A 20,597-nucleotide genomic window follows, 5' to 3' on the forward strand; every position below is an offset into this window, starting at 1 on the left:
GGTCCAGGCAATTATCTGTTTTTTCTTTGTAATCATAAGACTTTCTCTCATCTGCTCCCTCAGTTACCTTCACATCTCTTCCAGGGCATGGGAAATATTTGGCTCTTATTCAATTGACTCTATGGCTCTGGGAAAGTCAGTGGGGCTGCCTCAGGTGCTCTTGGTTTCAAAGCACCCTCAAGCCATTTATACTCTGTGCCCACTCCATGCTGGGTGCAGTCAGGTCCTAGGACACTGGTGTTTAGGAACAAGTTCCCTCTCCTCTGGGAGACCCCAACCAATGTGGAGGTTCTATTATTTCTCCTCACTCCATGCTCACAGAGAAGCCTACAGAAGACTGAGAAGTGAGCAGAGAGATAGAAAGATAATTGAAGTGAGCAGAGACATGAAGGAGGACAGTGGGGACATGAAGGAGACACATGGGGACATGAAGGAGATACATTCCCACTATTGAGGAACTCACAATCCACTGAACCAGCTAGATCTGGAGGAAAATGCATCACAAGTTACAAGGAAGGTGTAGTCTGAGCCAAAGAAAAGATCTAGGGGTTTACTGGTTTTTCCACTTTTGCACAATTCTTCTCCAAAGGCTTGAATTCTCTTTCTATAAAACAGGCAACCATGAGATTATCTTATTATATATAATAAGATAATTACATACAATATAATTAGCAGGGTTGTTTTCTTAGATGAATGAAGTTATGTCTATCGGATTCTTTGAAGTCATAGGGAAACAGGCATTCTCATTTTCTTTCTCATCATTTTTCCATCATCTGTAAAATTAATAGCTTTCAACATTTGTTAACTTCACTGTGGTCTGAAAAATAAAACTAGATATTAAATTTCTTGACCTCTAGATATAACCTCTGAGGAACAAGTTTCAAATGACCACCATCATTCAGCCACCCATATCAAATGTGTTCAAATTCTTTTTCACATATTGAAAGAATCAAATTTTAACAAATACAATGCTCATGCCCACATTTTAAATATGAGAAATCCACACTACTCTTTGCATAGCATTGTTTTTTAGCCCTGAAGCTTCTAGAACTTACCTATTTTTAGAAAATATTGCCACATGTGCAAAATGCTTTTCTTGGTGCTAATAAAATATTTAGTAATATCACCTGCCTGAACTTATTCAATAATTTAGCAGGTCCATCTAAAGAAATCTGGACATTGTCCTAAGGCCTGTAGTATAAAACTGTCTGACCACTTTTTGAGGAAAATTCTGAGAAGTACGCAGGAACCAGAGAGAAACACGTGAGTATAGCTCTCCCCCACCACCCCCACCCCCAATTTCCCACCCGGGTTTTAGTATGATGTAAGTAGGTATTTGTAAAATGCTTATCATAGTATACTGTCCACTTAGTTCTGTATGTCAGCTTGCATCATTTCTGTTATTCAGAGGTGCATTTAGCTTTTCAGTGCATTGTATTATTTATAAATGGTGATTTTGCAATGGCATCATCACCTACATTTATGACCACTTGTCAATAAGAAATTGCTATTAGGCCTCTCTCTGCAGAGATGTCACTATTAGGCCTCTCTCTGCAGAGATGTCACTGTCATCATTTACATTTGGAAATGCAGTGCCACAATAGCCCTGATTAAATGGTGCTGAAGTGCTGAAAACAAATCCTACCAACCTAGAGATGAGTGGGCGGAATTAGCTTCGTCTTCTCTGAGAGGTTTAAGTGTTTGGTCACCAATTTGACAGACTAGAGGAGATAATGTGTTTGAATATACTTTGTGAACTACAAAGTGGTTCTGTAATTATTGTGGCAGTGATAAGGTAGTAGAATTCCGTTTTTACCCTGTTTTCAATGTTTTGAAGATTACCTATCTTACAGTAAGTACTCACTGAATATTTGTTGAATGAATGGATGACTGAACGAAGAGATATAGATTGTCTTCCTATAGACCTTGTGAATTGTGGGCCAACAGGAGAAGGCCATTATGAAGACCAAATAGTGAAGTGAGGACTGATGAGAGGGAGCTAACTAGTGGAAGACAATTTGTCAGCAACCTGTGGCATACCCTTGCTATCGCTTTTGGGTAATTGGGAATTGGTGATAAGATACTATCCTCTTGCTCTGTGTTGTAAGAACATATTTTAGGCAAGACAGCCACCTGATATAACCATTGATTCAGTAATGATTCCCTTAGGCAGTGGTCAAGGTGCACTTGGCTTTTACCAAATGCCATGTTGTAAGGTCAGATTAGAACAAAGTTTTAACTTGCACTTAGGTGTACTATGTATTCTATTCTACTACATTTACATCTCATTTCATGCTTACATCTCTAGCTTAATATTTTCAAATTTCATATATGTGTACTTCTTTTCTTTTTTTATACTTATAAAACTTTTTTTATGTTTATTTATTTACTTTGAGAGAGAGAGAGTGTGTGTGAGCAAGCAAGGGAGGGGAAGACAGAAAGGGAGAGAGAGAGAATCCTAACCAGACTCTGCACCGACAGTGCAAAGCCCAATGTGGGGCTTGATCTCACAACCTGGGATCATGACCGGAGCTGAAATCAAGGGTCGGACACTTAACCAACTGAGCCACCCAGGTACTCCGATATACCTGTAAAACTTTTAATGTAATACATGCTCTTTCATAAGTGGGTTTGTTTAACTTAACCAACTCATTTACTGTAATAGAGAAAGGCCTTGACCTTTGGAGTTAAGGATGGAAGGAGGAGAGAGATCTTCCTGTACCCTAATGTCAGGGCTAAACTGTCCTATGAAGGTTATGAGCCACACCGAGATGGCTAAGAGGGTAAGAAAATAATGGGTACTTTGGGCTTGAACTGTAATTATAAACTGTCCCTAACACATCTGAAATAGCAAAAGGAAAACACACTTTTACAACCTTAAGCAGATAAAGGATGAGGGGTAGAAAGTTCTCCTTAGGAGCAAACTATTCTTTTTTTTTTTTTTTTTTTTCCTGTGAATTTCATGTAGGGCAACAGGCTGTATTTAAATTATTTATAGTTGTGTAACAACGCACTCTCTCTTTTTTTTAATGTTTATTTATTTTTGAGAGAGAGAAAGACAGAGTGCCAACAGGGAGGAGTAGAGAGAGAGGAAGACACAGAATCCAAAGCAGGCTCCAGGCTCCAAGAGTTCTGCACAGAGCCTGACATGGGGCTTAAACTCACAAACTGCCAGATCATGACCTGAGCTGAAGTAGGACCCTTAACCAACTGAGCCACCCAGACGCCCCAACAATGCATTCTAAAAAATTATGGTTTGGTGCCACTCAAGCATCTGCAGTCAGATAGTGACCTTGCTGGAACCTTCAAGATGGCATTATTCATATGTCTGGAGCCCCTGGCAGATTTGACTGGAAGGCTGGGACCTCTATCTGCATGACCTCTCTATGTGGTCTCTTCAGGAGGGTAGCCTAACTTCTTATGTGGTGGCTCAGAGCTTCCAAAAGTTCAAGTAGAAGCTGTTAGGTCTTCTGTATGCTTAGGCCTAGATTTGGCACAATGTCACTTCTGGCACATTCTATTGGATATGTGGGTCATGGGGTTAGCTCAGATTTCATGTGAGAGAGGACTACACAAGTATTTAATATCAGGAGGTATGGTTCTTTGAGGCCTATCTTTAGAGACTGGCCACCACATCTTCTAGAATGGATGGTTTTGATATGTGTGGCTCCAAGGAGCTAAACTGCCATGAATGATCATGTGTATGGGATAGACAGTATATCATTTTTAATGTTTGGCAAAGGTATGCATGTGCATTGCTGTGCAAACAGGCGATCAGGACACAAAACTCTGAAAATAGATGGAGGATTGTTCTCTTGAATGAAAGGAGATTATAAAAAGACAAATGGATTGGGTTTGTTATGCCTGACCTGGAGCTAGATTGTGATCCTACAGAATACTGAATTACCTGGACCTCCTAAGAAGCTATTTACCCAGATGAGGCAAGTTTAGCTCTGTAGTTGGTAATGGGACATTTATATTGTCAATCAGTCTGGGGAAAAGGTAGGTCCTGGAACATAAGACAAGGCTGCTGGAAGGGGGCTTTATACAGGTGCAATTGGGGCAGTTCCTTCCTCTACTTGGGCCTGGATTTTTGGCAAAGAACATGTACCCAAAGACTCACTCATGGGGTCAGGAGAGAAGTAAAGTTTAGTGGCCTAACTATGTGATTGCAGGCTGGGGTTTAAGTAAAGCTGTGCTCCACAAGGGAGTTGTGTGGAAGGCTCAAGGCCTGTGAAGATTCTAGGCCTATGTTGCAATTCCCTCAAGTTAACCACCAGCTTCCAGAAAATCTTTGTTAAACACCACAGCCTGGTTTCAGTTAGTACTCTGTAGAAATGATGGGACTCTGCCTGGTTGGGATGAAACAATTCAAGGGAAAGTAGTAACAACCAGAAGGAGGGCATTTTAGGATCCTTGGGGGGAAGGATCTGGCAGAGCAAATGGTAGCCCAAGATGGTTCAGAGATGGACTGATCATTGCTGAGGAGGTGTGGGACCAAGGGATGGACTTTGGAAGCAAGTCAAAATTTTCTAGAAATTTCCATGATATTTGGTGAGTATCAAAACTGGATTTCCTAAAGACAAACTAAATGAGGGCTTAAGATAATAGGGCAATGAGAAGGAAAAGTAGCATTATTTGTTGTCTCTGGTGGAAAAGGCGTAGGCCCACGCATTTAGTTTTCAGGATACATAAGATCTATGTCTCACTGTCTGTCTATCTATCCATCTGTCTATCGTACATGTGTGTGTGTAAAGGGATTTAAGAATTCCTATGTTTACCCATAGTGATCATTCCTTGGCATGATTTTTTCCCCAAGTAATCTATGCCTATTGTGGGGCTTAAACTCAAGACCCCAAGATCTAGATCAAGAGTTGCATGCTCTACTGACTAAGCCAGCCAGGCACTCCAGGCAGGGTTCTTTTTTTTTTTTTTTTTTTTTTTTTATTAAAGAATTTTTTTTCATTTATTTATTCTGAGAGAGAGAGAGCACAGGCAGGGTAGGGGCAGAGAGAGAGAGGAGAAAGAGAATCCCAAGCAGGCTCCACACTGTCAGTGCAGAGCCAGATTCAGGGCTCAAACTCACGAACCACAAGATCATGACCTGAGCCTAAGGCAGATGCTTAGCCAACTGAGCCCCCCAGGCATCCTTCAGTAATGATTCTTTTAGATTACATTCACCATGCAACAATTTGACAGCCAAGAGGGACTTTGGCACAATCTATGAATACATGATATCTGTTGAAAGTTGTAGTTAGAGTTAGCCCTTAAGCTGACCAAAAACTATAGAGAGCAGACCACCTTGGATTTCTAGAGGTAAGCTCACCTAGTCCCAAATATACCTTCTAATCCTGCTCTGCTCACAAGAAAAGCCTACCGTTTGCATTTGCTATCATCATCTTTTTTGGCTTCTACCAGTACTGTATGCAGATGAATGCATGAGCTTTGTCTCTGGGCTGGCACTGACATCTGAGCTTGGCCACTTCATTTCATCCTATCATCTCATGGTATCCTTCCTGAGTTTTAGTGTTGTTTGCTTTATGTTCTGGTTCCATAGAGGCAATTGCTTCATTATGTGTGACAGATTCATGATGGAATATTTGATCACAATTATTATTTGCTTCATAGAGACTTAGTCCAGTGCATTTTCTTTGTCTACTATTTGGTTTCCTGCCTTCTTTCACTTTTTTTTCCTTAGAGGATCTTTGTAGAAGAATTCCTTGTACTGGTTTATTTTCTAATTTTCATCATTGCAGGAGATGAGTTTTGTCTTGATGAACTCTTTACTGAAAGTTTGTGTAGGGGAGTTATTCTTGATTTGGGGTTTTAAGTGAATTTGTTGAGTTTTGCTTCTCCCGAAGCAATGAAGGTAAGCAGCAGTGAAATTCTAGCAACCCAAAGATTCTTTTGTGCTCCTACAGAGACAGAATTCTTACAAACATGGCTAGCATCTGGTTCCTTGGAAGGCTCATCTTTGTCTTTTAATACCAAACAGGGTCCCAGGGAAATTCTTGGTACCAGTGAGGCATGCTTGCCCCAATATTGCGAACAAGCAAGTTAGGTTTCCTTCTATTTCAAGAGTTGCATCCAGCTCTTTCTGAGATACACAGTCACTGTGTTCTCTTGCTGTAGGTTTTTTTCTCTGCTTGCTCCCACATGCCCCTTTACTTAACCTTTATTGCTTTAGGCAATCCTTTGAATGAAGTGGATACCTGGGGTTTTAGCTATCTCCTATTTTCTAAGAAAAAGAATTTTGTATCTTTGTTTCTCCAACTCTTTGTTGCTTTTGGCTGATTGCAATGAAGAGAAGAAGAGAAAAACTACCTTTATACCACCATGTTCAAGCCAGAAATAGAAACTCATGGACTTTCAAGTCATGGATTTGAATCTTGGCTCCACTATTTGTTGTGTGACCTTGGAAGGCTATTTAACTTTTTTGTTCTTCCATTTCCTCATCTTTAAAATGGCCATCTCTATAAGGACTGTTAAGAGAGTAAAATGAGGTGATGCTTGTAAGGCTCTCAGGACAATACCTGGCACCTAGTAGGTGCTCAATAAAGAGTAGTTATGACTATTAGCATCATGGCCACAAACTGGCTCTGTTTAACTTCTAGCCTGCAGTTATTTGGGTAAAATATTCTCCTAGATTAAAACAATCACCTTGAAGAGATCAGGGTTTCCAAAAATGTGTTCAATAGGACACTGTACAATAAATAGTTCCCAGATATGACTCAACAACAAAAGGAGAGGGTGGATTTCATGGACAAATAAGCCTAAGAAACTTCATGTACTGTAAATCCGCCCCTTTCAAAAATCACAAAGCACATACCTCTATGATGGCGTTGTAATAGGTCCCATCATGGAGGAATGCAATATGCATTATCATAGAGCACAGAGAGTGTTCTAACACATTTATGGGAGAGAGCCTCCCCCACACATGCAGGTAAATGTCTCAAAGGATGATGTCTCAAAGGCAACTCTCCTCCCACAGAGGGAAACTGCAGAACTTTAACCATTAAGTCTGGGAGTCCTTCTGGGATAAGAAAGGAAGTTGCTGTGCAGAAATAGTCTCATTTCTTATTTTGGTAAGCATAGTACTTACCACATGCTGGTCACTGCTCTGTGCCTTCACATACACTAACTCATTGAATCTACAACTGCTTGCAGAGTTTATTCCCTTTTACAAACAAGGAAAGAATTCTTTTCCAAAGAATAGAGAAAGTGTTCCCTTCCCTGATAATAAGGATCTACATGAAGAGAGTTGTTGAAGGAGGAATGTTGCCTTTCTAGTGTGGGTGTGATGTTATTGGTTTAATTTATGTGCTCACTGGTAAAGGAACCAGTGTGTATGCAGCATACACTGGTAGAATATTGAAAGAAAAAAATCCTATAAGGACAACCTTGGTGCCACTGACTTTGCAATCTAGAGGCTTCAGCTACCTATCCCTTAATGCCCTTGATGTTTTGCAATAGGGGCAAGAAGCATCACTGGCCACATGCTAATGCCTGTGTGTGTGTGTGTGTGTGTGTGTGTGTGTAGGACATCACAGTAGTCTTGGGATCAACACCTGGGAAAGGGAAGGAAAGGAAGCAGGATTGAACAAAGGGAGAAATAGAGTTGTGACGCAGACACAGAAAAAGGCTTCAAACCAACCCCACAGGGAAATCTGGATCTGAAATGATTCTGCAGAGTTGTCCCAAGTTGGAATGAGGGGTCAGGCCTTTACACCCCGTGTTGATTAGTCATTGAATGTGGGCTGTCCTTTAAAGAAGCTGACTTTGGGCAAGGCAGTTTTAATCATCAAAGGCAATCCCTAGACAGGGCTGATAGTTGAGCACTGTCTTCTTGCTACATTTCCAGCAGCTGGGAGACTAAGTCCTTCAATCCAGGAAGGAACTCGGGTGGTACATTTCTGGATAGGAAGTTTTAATGCACTGAATGTGAAGAGGTAATCTCCACACTTCAGGAGTGAGCTCCCTCCCAAGTGGTACCAAAGGGAACTGATGCTTTGTCCACCTCTTATTCATAGATCTAGTCAAGAGCACAAGACTTGTAGTCAACTGATTCTTTAGGCTTAAACCATAGGCTGATTTCTTTCTCAGCACTTTTTACTGAATCCTTGCCATGAGTGATGTTCCTGTCCACTTGAATGCAGAAGTCTCTGTGAATGGTGCCTGGCTTAGAATCTGCTGGATTGGTCTCCCTAAGCATCACTCACTCCATCTTCACCACATTTAGCCCTCCTAGACCATGGTCACCACCAGTCCTGAGTTCATGTATTTCACCAGCCCAGGGAAGAATGGGTAACCTTCCAGGTCATTGCAATGCTGCTTCCTCAGAGGCTTGAAGGAACACCATGGCCACAAAGTGGAATCCCTTCTGCTTGAAGAGCTTGATGATCTTACCCACCAGCCTATGCTGCATACAGACTGACTTGATGGAAATGAAGATGTGCTCCATGTTGGCCATGACAGAACTGGCAGGGCTCGAACTGGTTCAAGCGGAGGTAAAAGTTTTTAATTTTGATGAATTCCAGTGTATTTATTTTTTTCTTTTGTAGTTGTGTTTTTGTATATATAAGAAATCATTGCCAAATCCAAGGTCATGAAGATATGTACCTGTTTTCTTCTAGAAGTTTTATTTTTCTTATTTTTTTAAATGTTTATTCATTTTTGAGAGAGACAGAGACAGAGCATGAGTGGGGGGAGACAGAGAGAGAGGGAGACACAGAATCTGAAGAAGGCTGCAGGCTCAGAGCTGTCAGCACAGAGCTCGATGCAGGGCTTGAACCCACGAACCGTGAGATCATGACCTAAGTTGAAGTCAGATGCTCAACCGACTGAGCCATCCAGGTGTCCCAAAAGAGTTTTATAGTTTTAGGTCTTACATTCACGTCTTTAATCAATTTTCAGTTAATATTTGTATATGGTATGATGTTGGCATTCAACTTCATTCTTTTGCATGTCAATATCCATTTGTCTCAGAATTATCTGGTGAAAAGACTGTTCTATTACCATTGAATTGTCTTGGCACCCTTGTTAAAAATCAACTGACCATAAATATAAGCATTTTTTCCTGGACTCCCAATTCAATTTCATTGATCTATGTATCTATTCTTATGTTAGTATTGCACTGTCTAGATTACTGAAGTTTGCAGTAGGTTTTTTTGTTTTTAATTCAAATTTCAGTTAGTTAACATACAGTATAATACCAGTTTCAGGTGTACAATACAGTGATTCAACACTTTCATGCAATACTTGGTGCTCAACACAACAAGTGTACTCCTTAATCCCCATCACCTATTTCACCCATTCCCCCCACCCCCACGTCCCCTCTGATAACCACCAGTTTGTTTTCTATAGTTAAGAGTCTGTTTCTTGGTTTGCCTAAGTTTTTTCCCCCTTTGTTCATTTGTTTCTTAAATTCCACATATAAGTAAAATCATGTGGTATTTATCTTTCTCTAACTTATTTAGCTTAGCAGGATACTTCCTAGCTCCATCCACGTCCTTGCAAATGGCAAGATTTCATTATTTTTTATGGCTGAGTAAAATTCCATTGTATATATATATACACCACATCTTCCTTATCCATTCTTCAGTCTGTGGACACTGGGTCTGTTTCCGTGGTTTGGCTATTGTAGGTAATGTTGAGATATATATATATATATATATATATATATATATATATATACATACATACACAAATACATATATATTTGTATTCTTTGGGTAAACACCTAGTTATGAAATTGATGGACTGTAGGCTAGTTCTATTTTTAACTTTTTGAGAAAACTCCATACTGTTTTCCAGAGTGACTGCACCAGTTTGCATTCCCACCAAAGTACAAGAGGGTTCCCCTTTCTCCATATTCTCACCAGCACCTGTTGTTTCTTGTGTTGTTGATTTTAGCTATTTTGACAGGTGTGAGGTGATATCTCATTGTAGTTTTGATTTGTATTTCACTGATGATGAGTGATGTTGAACCCCTTTTCATGTGTCTGTTGGCTATCTATATGTCTTCGGAAAAATGTATATTCATGTTTTCTGCCCATTTTTAAACTGGATTATTCACTTTTGAGTGTGGAGATTTATAACTTCTTTATATATTTTGGATTCTAACCCTATCAGACATGTCCTTTGCAAATATCTTCTCCCATTCCATAGGTTGTCCTTTAGTTTTGTTTATTGTTTCCTTTGCTGTGCAGAGATTTTATTTTGAGGAAGTTCCAAAAGTTTATTTCTGTTTTTTCCCCCCTTTCCTCAGGAGACATATATAGAAAGTGTAGTAAGTTTTTAAATCAGTGAGTCTTCTTTGTTCTTCTTTTTCAAGGTTGTTTGGCTATTTTGAGTCCTTTGAATTTCCACATGATCAGCTTATCAATTTCTGCAAGAGGGAGCCAGGGTTCTGACAGAGAATGGGTGGATTCTCTGTAGATCAATTTGGGGAGTACTGCCATCTTAACAGTATTAAGTGGTGTTGAATAGAGGTAGTAAGAGCAGACATCCTTGTCTTATTCCTAAACTTAGGGTGATAGCATTCAGTTTTTCACTATTAGATATTACTTTGCCTTTTTTTTTAAAAGTTTATTTATTTTGAGAGAGAGAGAGAGGGCATAAGCAGGGGAGGGGCAGAAAGAAAGAGAATCCCAAACAGGCCCCATGCTGCCAGTGTGGAGCCCAATGTGGGGCTCAAATCCATGAACCAGGAGATCATGACCTGAACCAAAATCAAGAGTCAGTCATTTAACCAACTGAGCTGACCAAGAGTCAGTCACTTAGCCGACTGCCCCTATTTTGCTTTTGTTTTTTTTAAAAAAGTTTATATATTTACTATATATAATATATATATAGTAAACTATATATTATATATAAATATATATAGTAAACTATATATTATATATATTATATATATATATATATATATAATATATATATATAAAGATTATATATTTATAATCTCTACACCCAACATGGGACTTGAACTCACAACCCCAAGATCAAGAGTCGCATGCTCTTCCAACTGAGCCAGACAGGTGCCCCTGTCTTGCTTTTGACTGTAAGATAACAGAACACCCTGACTTAAACTGACTAAAACAATAAGAGATCTCACAGTGTCCCTGGAGGGTAAGTCTAGAGTTAGGATGGGCTCCAGTAATGGTGTGGTCCAGTTTCTCAATGATGTCCTCAAAAACTCAGGCTCTTTCCACTCCTCAACTATGCTGTCCTCAGCTTCATCCTAATGTAGACTTTCCTTAGGGTTTTAAGTTATCTGCCAGGATCATCAGAGTTACACAGCATTGTACACAGTTACACAGTTATTGAGGCTTACCTGGTGTACGTTAAAGAGGGGTATGAAAATGTCTCTCCCAACCACATACTCTTCCTCCTCTGCTCTGCTTGATTGGGTCAAATACCCAGTCAGGTTGCACACTTACCCCTGGATCAATAACAGTCATCAAGGGAAACAAGAGGTCTCTGTTTTCTCCAGTCATCATTACAGAACAGGAAATAAGCCAAGGGATCGTTCTTCTTTGAAGGAGATGGAGGAGGACTATAAATACTACTTTTCTCCTGTTAAAATCCTATCAACTGGGGCACCTGGTGGCTCAGTCGGTTGAGAGTCCAACTTCAGCTCAGATCATGATCTCATGGTTCGTGGGTTCCAGCCCTACGTTGGGCTCTGTGCTGACAGCTCAGGGCCTGGAGCCTGCTTTGGATTCTGTGTCTCCCTTGCTCTCTGCCCCTCTCCCACTCAAGCTCTGTCTCTCTATCTCTCTCTCAAAAATAAACATTAAAAACAATTTTTTTAAATAAATAAAAATAAAATCCTATCAAGTGTTGTGGTGTTACAGTTCTGTATCTTGATTGTGGTGGTGGTTGCATGAATGTACACATGTGATAAAATTGCATACAACCACACACACACATACACACAAGAATGCATGTATAACTGATAAAATCTAAGTGAGCTTTGTGGGTTGTACTAATGTAAATTTCATGGTTTTGATGTTATCTTATAGTTATGCAAGATGCTAACATTGGGGGAGGAAGATGGAAGGCACACAGGACTTCCCTATATAATTTTTTGTGATTTCCTGTGACTCCATAACTATTTTTTAAAAATTATATCAAGCGAATTACATATTGGAGTTTTTGTCAATGATCAGCAGTATAGAGGGGAGATCTGTGGTAGATCTAGAAGTAGAAGGAAAGACTTATTTATATACAGTATCGTTATCAGGTAGCTTGTCTTGTATGACCCTTTTTTAGAAAAGAAATTGAGTTATAATCTACATCCAGTAAAGTGCAAAAATCTAGTGTTGCTTGAATTTACACACACACATACTCTTTACCAGCTGAAGGTACTCACTATTTTGACTGCTATCACTTAGATTAATTTTGCCAAATGGTCCACTTTTATTTATATTCAATAGTACTTTCAGTGCTATTCTAGGAAAGAAAAAGAAAACAAGTCTATTGATATTATTGCTTGTAGAACTCTGGCTAAAAAGATAGAAAGAGTGACAGGCAACAACAGATGCTGGTGAGGATGCGGAGAAAGAGGATCTCTTTTGCATTGTTGGTGGGAATGCGAGCTGGTACAGCCACTCTGGAAAACAGTATGGAGGTTTCTCAAAAAACTAAAAATATAACTACACTACGACCCAGCAATTGCACTACTAGGCATTTATCCACGAGATACAGGTGTGCTGTTTCGAAGGGACACATGCACCGCCACATGTGTGCTGAATACAGGTGTGCTGTTTTGAAGGGACACATGCACATGCACTATCAACAATAGCCAAAGTATGGAAAGAGCCCAAATGTCCATCGATGGATGAATGGATAAAGAAGATGTGTTTTATATATATACAATGGAGTATTACTCAGCAATCAAAAAGAATGAAATCTTGCCATTTGCAACTACTTGGATGGAACTGGAGGGTATTATCCTAAGTGAAATTAGTCAGTCAGAGAAAGACAAAAATCATATGACTTCACTCATATGAGGACTTTAAGAGACAGAACAGATGAACATAAGGGAAGGGAAACAAAAATAATATAAAAACAGGGAGGGGGACAAAACAACAGAGACTCATAAATATGGAGAACAAATGAGGGTTGCTGGAGGGGTTGTTGGAGGGGGGATGGGCTAAATGGGGGGCATTAAGGAATCTGCTGAAATCATTGCTTCACTATATACTAACAAATTTGGACATAAATTTTAAAAAATAAAAAATAAAGTTAAAAAAAGAAAAAAAAAGATAGAGAAAGAGTGAAAACAACGTAAGAAGGGCACTCTTTCTGGAGAGAGATCAGAATCTCCTTGGCTTCTGCTCCGGAAGACTTGCCTTCATTCAGGTTGAGCTAACACTGGTGAGGGAGCTCTGATGGCCCAGACCCTACACACCTGATTCCACTGCTTTTCAGTGCTGGCTGGTGCCCACCATCCCCCTGCCATGTCAAACTTACCACTCCGCCTTTTTTTTTTTTTTTTTTTTAATGCACCAGTGTAAAAAGTTGATTGTATACATTCCTCAGCCAGCAAGAGAACTAGTGCATAAGTGTTGAGCATGTTGCAGGAGCCATTAGATATGGGACACCAAGTTAAAGATATAGGTGGATGCAGATGGGACCTCTGATGTTTTATCATCTCCTGTCATCCTCTCAACTGCAGAGGTACAGAGCACCTTGCCTGGGGCCTGAAAACTCTGCTCTTTTCAGTGTTTTAAAACATGGCAGAAAGTTTAATGATAACAAAACTGGTCAAGCTGTATTTATTTCTGCTCACTATGGGCTTTCCTCTCTCAGTGTTATGTGATTGGGTATCTTAGGGAAAGAGGCCAAACTTCTCATTCTTGAACAAATATTTGAAATCCAGAGAGACAGAGTTGCTAATGATGCTAATGGCAATAGTCCATTTTTAAAACTTTCTGCAGCTCATTCATTCACAGGTGTACCTGACTGTGCACAGGATCTAAAGCTAAGAAAAACCAGGCAGGGTTGCTTTATCTTCCAATTGGAAAGGGAACTGCCAGAGCCAAGGGTCCTGAGGCCTGGACTGTGCCCCCGCTTTGCTGGGTGATAGGCACCCTATGACTTAGATCAGTCAGGATCCTGCAACAGACAGATGCAACATCAACAAAGAGCAATGGAGGCAGATTTAATACAAGCCTATTTACAAAGGCGTGGGTAGCATTAAGGGAAACCAACAAGGGATGCTGAGACAACACCCCCCCGCCCCCGCGCCCAGCCCCCAAGCCTAGAACTTCACCCCTAGGTCTAAAGAGGCTAAAGAAAAGTGGTTACAAAGCTCAGAGAGAAGGACACCTGGGTGACTTAGTTGGTTAAATGCCGGACTTCAGCTCAGGTCATGATCTCATGGCTTGTGAGTTCGAGCCCCACAATGGGCTCTGTGCTGACAGCTCAGAGCTTGGAGCCTGCTTTGGATTCCATGTCTCTCTCTCTCCCTCCCCTGCTCATGCTCTCTCTTTCTTTCAAAAATAAACATTTAAAAAATTTACAAAACTCAGACAGAGAAGCTAAGAAGAGGGACTATTTGCAACAACGTGGATGGAACTGGAGGATATTATGCTAGGTGAAATAAGTCAGTCAGAAAAAGACATATTTCATATGTTTTCACTCATATGTGGAATTTGAGAAACTTAATAGAAGACCATAGGGGAAGGGAAGGAAAAATAAGTTACAAACAGAGAGGGAGGCAAACCATAAGAGACTCTTAAATATAGAGAACAAACTGAGGGTTGATGTGGGTGGGAGTTTGGGAGGCGGGCAGGGAAAGTGGGTGATGGGCATTGAGGGTGGCACTTGTTGAGATGAACACTGGGTGTTGTATGTAAGTGGTGAATAGTGGGAATCTACTCCTGAAGCTAAGACTATACTGTATGTTAGCTAACTTGACAATAAATTATTAAAAAAAAAAAAAAAAAAAGAAGAGGGATCAACCAGCTTGACACCAGCTGTGTTAGCAGAGGAACACAGTCAATGAAGCCCAGCAGGAAGGGAACCAGTGGACTAAATACTTTAACTTCTGTCTTCTCCCACTTCTGATCTTCTGCTGTTGGCTCCCACTTTCCTAACCCAACTCAAAGTCAAGGCACCAGGGATCCTTGTTGATATAGTTCAACTATATCAAGTTCAAAGATCAGCCCCACTAAAGCCCGAAGTGGGATGGAAAGCAGATCCAGTGGGATAGAATGGAAAATACTCAGCATGCCACTCTTTCATTCATCATTGCATAGTTGGTACTCCAGGGGAGCACTGTCTACCCAGGGAGGGGCACTTCCAACCCCCTGGGGAAAAGGAAACAAAGAAGAAAGTAAATTTGTCAGAGGTACTTCTTGAGAATGTCAATCTAAGCTCACACATAGGGTCAAGGTGGATTTAGCCTTCGATTTTCTTTTCTGTCACTGTACTCCCCAGGTCCCTGCCCTGCTCATCACACAGCGTCCTGCACGTAGGTTTGATGAAAACAATTTTACTCTATTTCTGGTGGTTTCTAGGATGCCACTGATCATCATCCCCATCATCCAGCCCATATGTCCATTTGTGAGGGTCACCATACATGCCATTTCAAAGTCCATCTCAGAGAGGCTTTCAAATTAATCCAGACCACACTGATAGAGATATCAAGAACATGTAACAAAAACCTCTAGATAGTCATTGAATTCATGGGCAGTCATTAAGGTGTTTATGTGTGGACAAAGGGATGGGGTAGTTTTTAGCAAAGTGGTGACTGATGAGGGCACCATGGGGGCTGTTACCTACAAATTTCTTTCCATCTCTCATCATCTCAGAGAAGTGGCCTTACCTCCACCTGATACAACTGCAGGTGTAGGTGCTTGAAACCTTTTTTCTCAATAAGGTAAATTCACAGATTCCATTCCATCCACAGGGCCATTTTTTGGCCTACCACACTACTGCCACATGTGAATAGCAAAGTAAAATCTAAATTGGAGGACAAGGTGCTCTCCCCTACTTTACCTTGCACTTAAGCAGCACAGGGTAACAGTGCAATACACTGACAACAGAGTTCAGGGACGTAACACTATAACTGAATTGATTTGATCATAGGGACCCAAAAGAAACTCCCTGTGGTTGACCAGATTTAAGATGACAAACATATACAAAAAATTAAAAGTTAAGAAAAAGGGGGGGGTATCTGAGTGGTTCAGTTGGTTGAGTGTCTGACTCTTGATTTTGGCTCAGGTCACGGTCCCAGGGTCATGGGATGGAGCCCTGTGTTGGGCTCCAGGCTGAGTGTGGAGCCTGCTTGGGATTTTCTTTCTCTCTGTCCCTCCCTCCCTCCCTCCCCCTCTCCCTCTCCTCCACATGCACATGTTCTCCCTCCCTTAAAAAAAAAATGACATGCATGGAGGATTTTGCAGGGAGCTGGGACCCTGCATTAGCAAGAGGGGGCAAAAATACCCTGTGAACTTGCTATTTGAATAGCTTTGTATACAAGACCAGTACACAGACCTGGTGGCTAGCTTGGAGGAGGCAGGGAAGAGGTTCCCACACCCTCTAGTTTCACTGATAATCTGACACGTCAACCCATTCCAGGGTACCCAACTCCTGCCTTTTGTGGTGCACTGTGCTCTGCCTTATGGAGAACAGCCAGCTTAGTGCCTGTCAAGACTTCACCACCCAATCCCAGCCAACTTGATCTTTCAGGCTGGTTCTGGATCTACACAGTATGTTCCAGGCCCAGCCTGGGGCCAGCTTCAAAGGTCATGCCTATGGTATCTCACCCTAACTTGGGCTCAACAGAATGTAAATGACCAAAGACCCAGAACGTGTAACAGGCCAGAGGCAGAATCCTGGCATTTTGGGGGCTTATTCCATAGGTACATACTAAGACATAGTTTAGCATGGTCCCTTGTACCAAGGCCTTATAGGCAGCACCAGCATATCAAACTATCTGAGAGCCATGGGCGGAAAAAGGGATGCAGGTAGGGCTGGACAGGGCTTGGACATTGTTAAACACCTGGATGAGTATCTTTGGGTAAGTCCTGAGATCTCTAAGCAGAACCTGAGCTTTGGGTTTTTTGGTTGTTGTTGTTTTTTTTTTTTTTTTTTCATTTCATTTTGTTTTGTTTTTAAGAAAGTACAAGTACAAGGGGTATCTGTCTGGGTGGCTCAATCGATTGAACATCCAACTTCAGCTCAGGTCATAATCTCACAGTTTGTGAGTTCAAGCCCCACTTCAGGCTCGCTGCTGTCCGTGCAGAGTCTGCTTTGGATCTTCTGTTCCCTTCTCTCTCTGTTGGTTACCCTCCCCGCCCTCAAAAAAAAAAAGTACAAGTACAAATTATATTATCATGTTTTCCCCCCCGCTGACCTGCCTTACTAATCTGCTGCTTGATAGAATTCAATGTAGCACTCCAAACACTCAAGTAGCTGGGGAATGTCCTGTCACCCTGACCAGTCTCCTTCAGCATGTCAGTGTGAAACCCCAGCTCAGGCCATCAAGGGCAGGGCACAGAGTGAAGGCTGGCATGAGCCTTGGTTTGGCATTGAAGTAGGAGAGAGCATTAACAATGGAAAGCTGGGGTGGAGGGGCAGGGGCTAACTGCCAGGGTTTGATGTTCTGTGATAAGATAGGGAGGTGGGTGGGTTTCCTGCAAAGAACTGGATTTTACTTGCTGGAAGCCAGTTCAGCTCTTCACAGGCTGAACCTAAGCGTCTTTTTTTTTTTTTTTCTTCTTTTTTTTAATATGGTTGTTTGTTTTGGGCTTTCGCTTCCTGCAGTATCAGTTTCTGTCAGACCAGTTTGTTAAAAAAGCACTTTGAGTAAATACCAGAGGCCAGGATGAAACTAAAATAGGGAGACTTAAAAAAATGTTTTGTTTTTATAGAACTTGAGTTTAATTCCCTCTCAGGGTTAAACAAAGTTCTCTTCAGAATAAATACTGCCCATCGGCTGAGAAGGAGTTTCAGAACTGGGAGAGAAGAAGCAGTAGTCTTGGAGTTGGAGACCGGACCCTGAGACACGGGAGGCACTAGATCGCATCTACAGGCTTTCAAACACCAAGAAATAAAATAGAGGAGCTGTGCTTTTTGTTGTATGCTAGCTATGTTCCTGAAAAGTTATGTGAAAAATTCCTAAACGGATTCCTGTTCACAATGCGATAGACAAGGTCACTGAAGGAACCTTTCCAGATGGTTTTATAAAACGAGGTCCCTGAAGGGCAAGGACTAAGGTGAGGCAAGTAAGCGGAGGTCCAAAAATTCAGTGATCAAGATGAACAATAATGCAGTATTTTACCAAATCAAAATTAATGCAAAAAATCCAGGATGAACAAATTACCATTTTTCACAGAAAGGCAGGATCTGTCTTTACACACAACTTGTAGATGTGACTAAGTTAAACATATTGAGAGGAAGTACTCGTCCTGCACTAAATACAGTGAGCTCTAAATACAGTCATTTGTGCCCTTATAAGATAGATCTATAGAGAAGATGCAGACATATAGAGCAGAAAGCAACATGAAGACAGAGAGATTTGGAATGATGCGGCCACAAGCACAGAAATGCTAGGGCAGTCCCCAAGGACCTCTGGAGGAAGTGCAGTCATGCTGACATCTTAATTTCAGACTTCTGACCTTCAGAACCGTGAGACAATAACTTTCTGTTATATGAAGCCAACCAGTTTGAGATCGATTTTTTACAGCAGTCTTAGGAAACAAATACAAATAGTGTTGCTTATATTCTCTCACCATCCCACATAAGTACTTTTGTTTTATTTTTTAAATTGGATGAGTGTTCTTTAATTGAAAGCTCTTTAGGTTATCTCCCCCAGAAGACTCAGACACAAATATGTGGGGATCCTGGGCTGAGACACTAAACCAAGTAGTAGCCACCAAACCCCTCTTGAAAGCACATCTCTCCTCTGCATAAGCTTGATCCATTTGTTTCTTCTTCCTATAGGAAGAGTTGTCTCCAAAGTATTCCTCAGCCCTGCATGGAAGTCATGGAGACTTCAGATGGCTCCCCCTCCCCCCACCAACTCACATGGTACATGAAGATCTTGTTGATGGAAGGAGCTTGGACTCAAATTGGAAATAACATGGATACACAGACATGTGTACACACAGTGTACAAAACTTGTCTGCCAGGGTTTCTAATGGATTCAAATGCATATGGAGAGCAGGGCAAGCTTTTCTTTTTATTTAAAAAAAAATTTTTTTTAACGTTTATTTATTTTTGAGACAGAGAGAGACAGAGCATGAACGGGGGAGGGTCAGAGAGAGGGAGACACAGAATCTGAAACAGGCTCCAGGCTCTGAGCTGTCAGCACAGAGCCCGAGGCGGGGCTCGAACTCACGTACCGCGAGATCATGACCTGAGCCAAAGTCGGCCGCTTAACCAACTGAGCCACCCAGGTGCCCCAAGCTTTTCTTTTTAGAGGGCATAGTGTAAAATTCCATTACAAATTGAATCCCAATTGCCTTTCAGTTTCTTGAAATAGTCTGCATTGCCTGAACCATTCCTTCCTCAATTTCAAGATGCTTAAGACTCTGTTGTGAAAATCTTTTTTTACATTGACAATTTGTATTGTAGTATATTCTTCACCTAGAGAACAAGTTATCTCAGAGTGCAGCAATTTTTAAATAAAGGTATGCCCCAAGCCACAGTTTAGGATGATGCACTTTTGAGTGCTCTAGGAAATTCCCAAATAAAACATTGTATTTACAAAAACATAATTGTTCTGGGCAGCATGCCCAGTGTAAATTTACTCTTAAAAAAATAATTTTTAAAAAACTACTGGAAAAGAAGTTAACTTTTTGAATACATTAAAGTGATTCAAAAGTATGAAAGGGTATAACATGAAAATGTCCTCTCATTTCTACCCTCCTGCTGCTCAGTCTTTCTCCTTAATATATAGTTTGCTTGTTCACAGGAAACAGAGAGACATTTTGTTTCTTATTGTACTTCCAGAGATGTGTTCTGTACAAATGGTAGCATCCTACAGATACTTTAAAAACTCTTTAATTGAAGTATAATATACATAAAGTGCATGAACCTGAATAACTAATCAAAAAACTCCCAAGAAACAAAAGTCCAGGACCAGATGGCTTCACAGGTGAACTCTACCAAACATTTAAAAAATAGTTAATACCTATTCTTCTCAGACTATTCCAAAAAATGGAAGAGGAAGAAAAAGGTCCAAATTCATTCTATGAGGCCAGCATTACCCTGATACCAAAACCAGATATATAGAAACCATCAAAGACAAAAAACATATTAGAACTGATACATGAATTCAGTAAGCTCACAGGCTGCAAAATTAATGTACAGAAATCTGTTGCATTCCTATACACTAATAATGAAGCGGCAGGAAGAGAAATTAAGAAAACCATTCTATTTACAATTGCATCAAAAATAATAAAATACTTAGGAATAAACTTAACCAAGGAGGTGAAAGACTTGTACTCTGAAAACTAAAACACTGATGAAAGCAACTGAAGATGACACAAAGAAAAGGAAAGACATTCCATGTTCATGGATTGGAAGAACAAATGTTGTTAAAATGTCAATACTACCCAAAGCAATCTATATATTTAATGCAA

General features: G+C 40.7%; 1 pseudogene; it reads right to left on the reverse strand.

Moving 5' to 3' along the window:
* Positions 1-8,020: 8,020 nt before the first annotated feature.
* LOC102950634 lies at positions 8,021-8,470 on the reverse strand (annotated as a pseudogene).
* Positions 8,471-20,597: the final 12,127 nt, after the last annotated feature.

This window comes from Panthera tigris, chromosome B1 (assembly GCF_018350195.1).
Source record: "Panthera tigris isolate Pti1 chromosome B1, P.tigris_Pti1_mat1.1, whole genome shotgun sequence".
Lineage (NCBI taxonomy): Eukaryota > Metazoa > Chordata > Mammalia > Carnivora > Felidae > Panthera > Panthera tigris.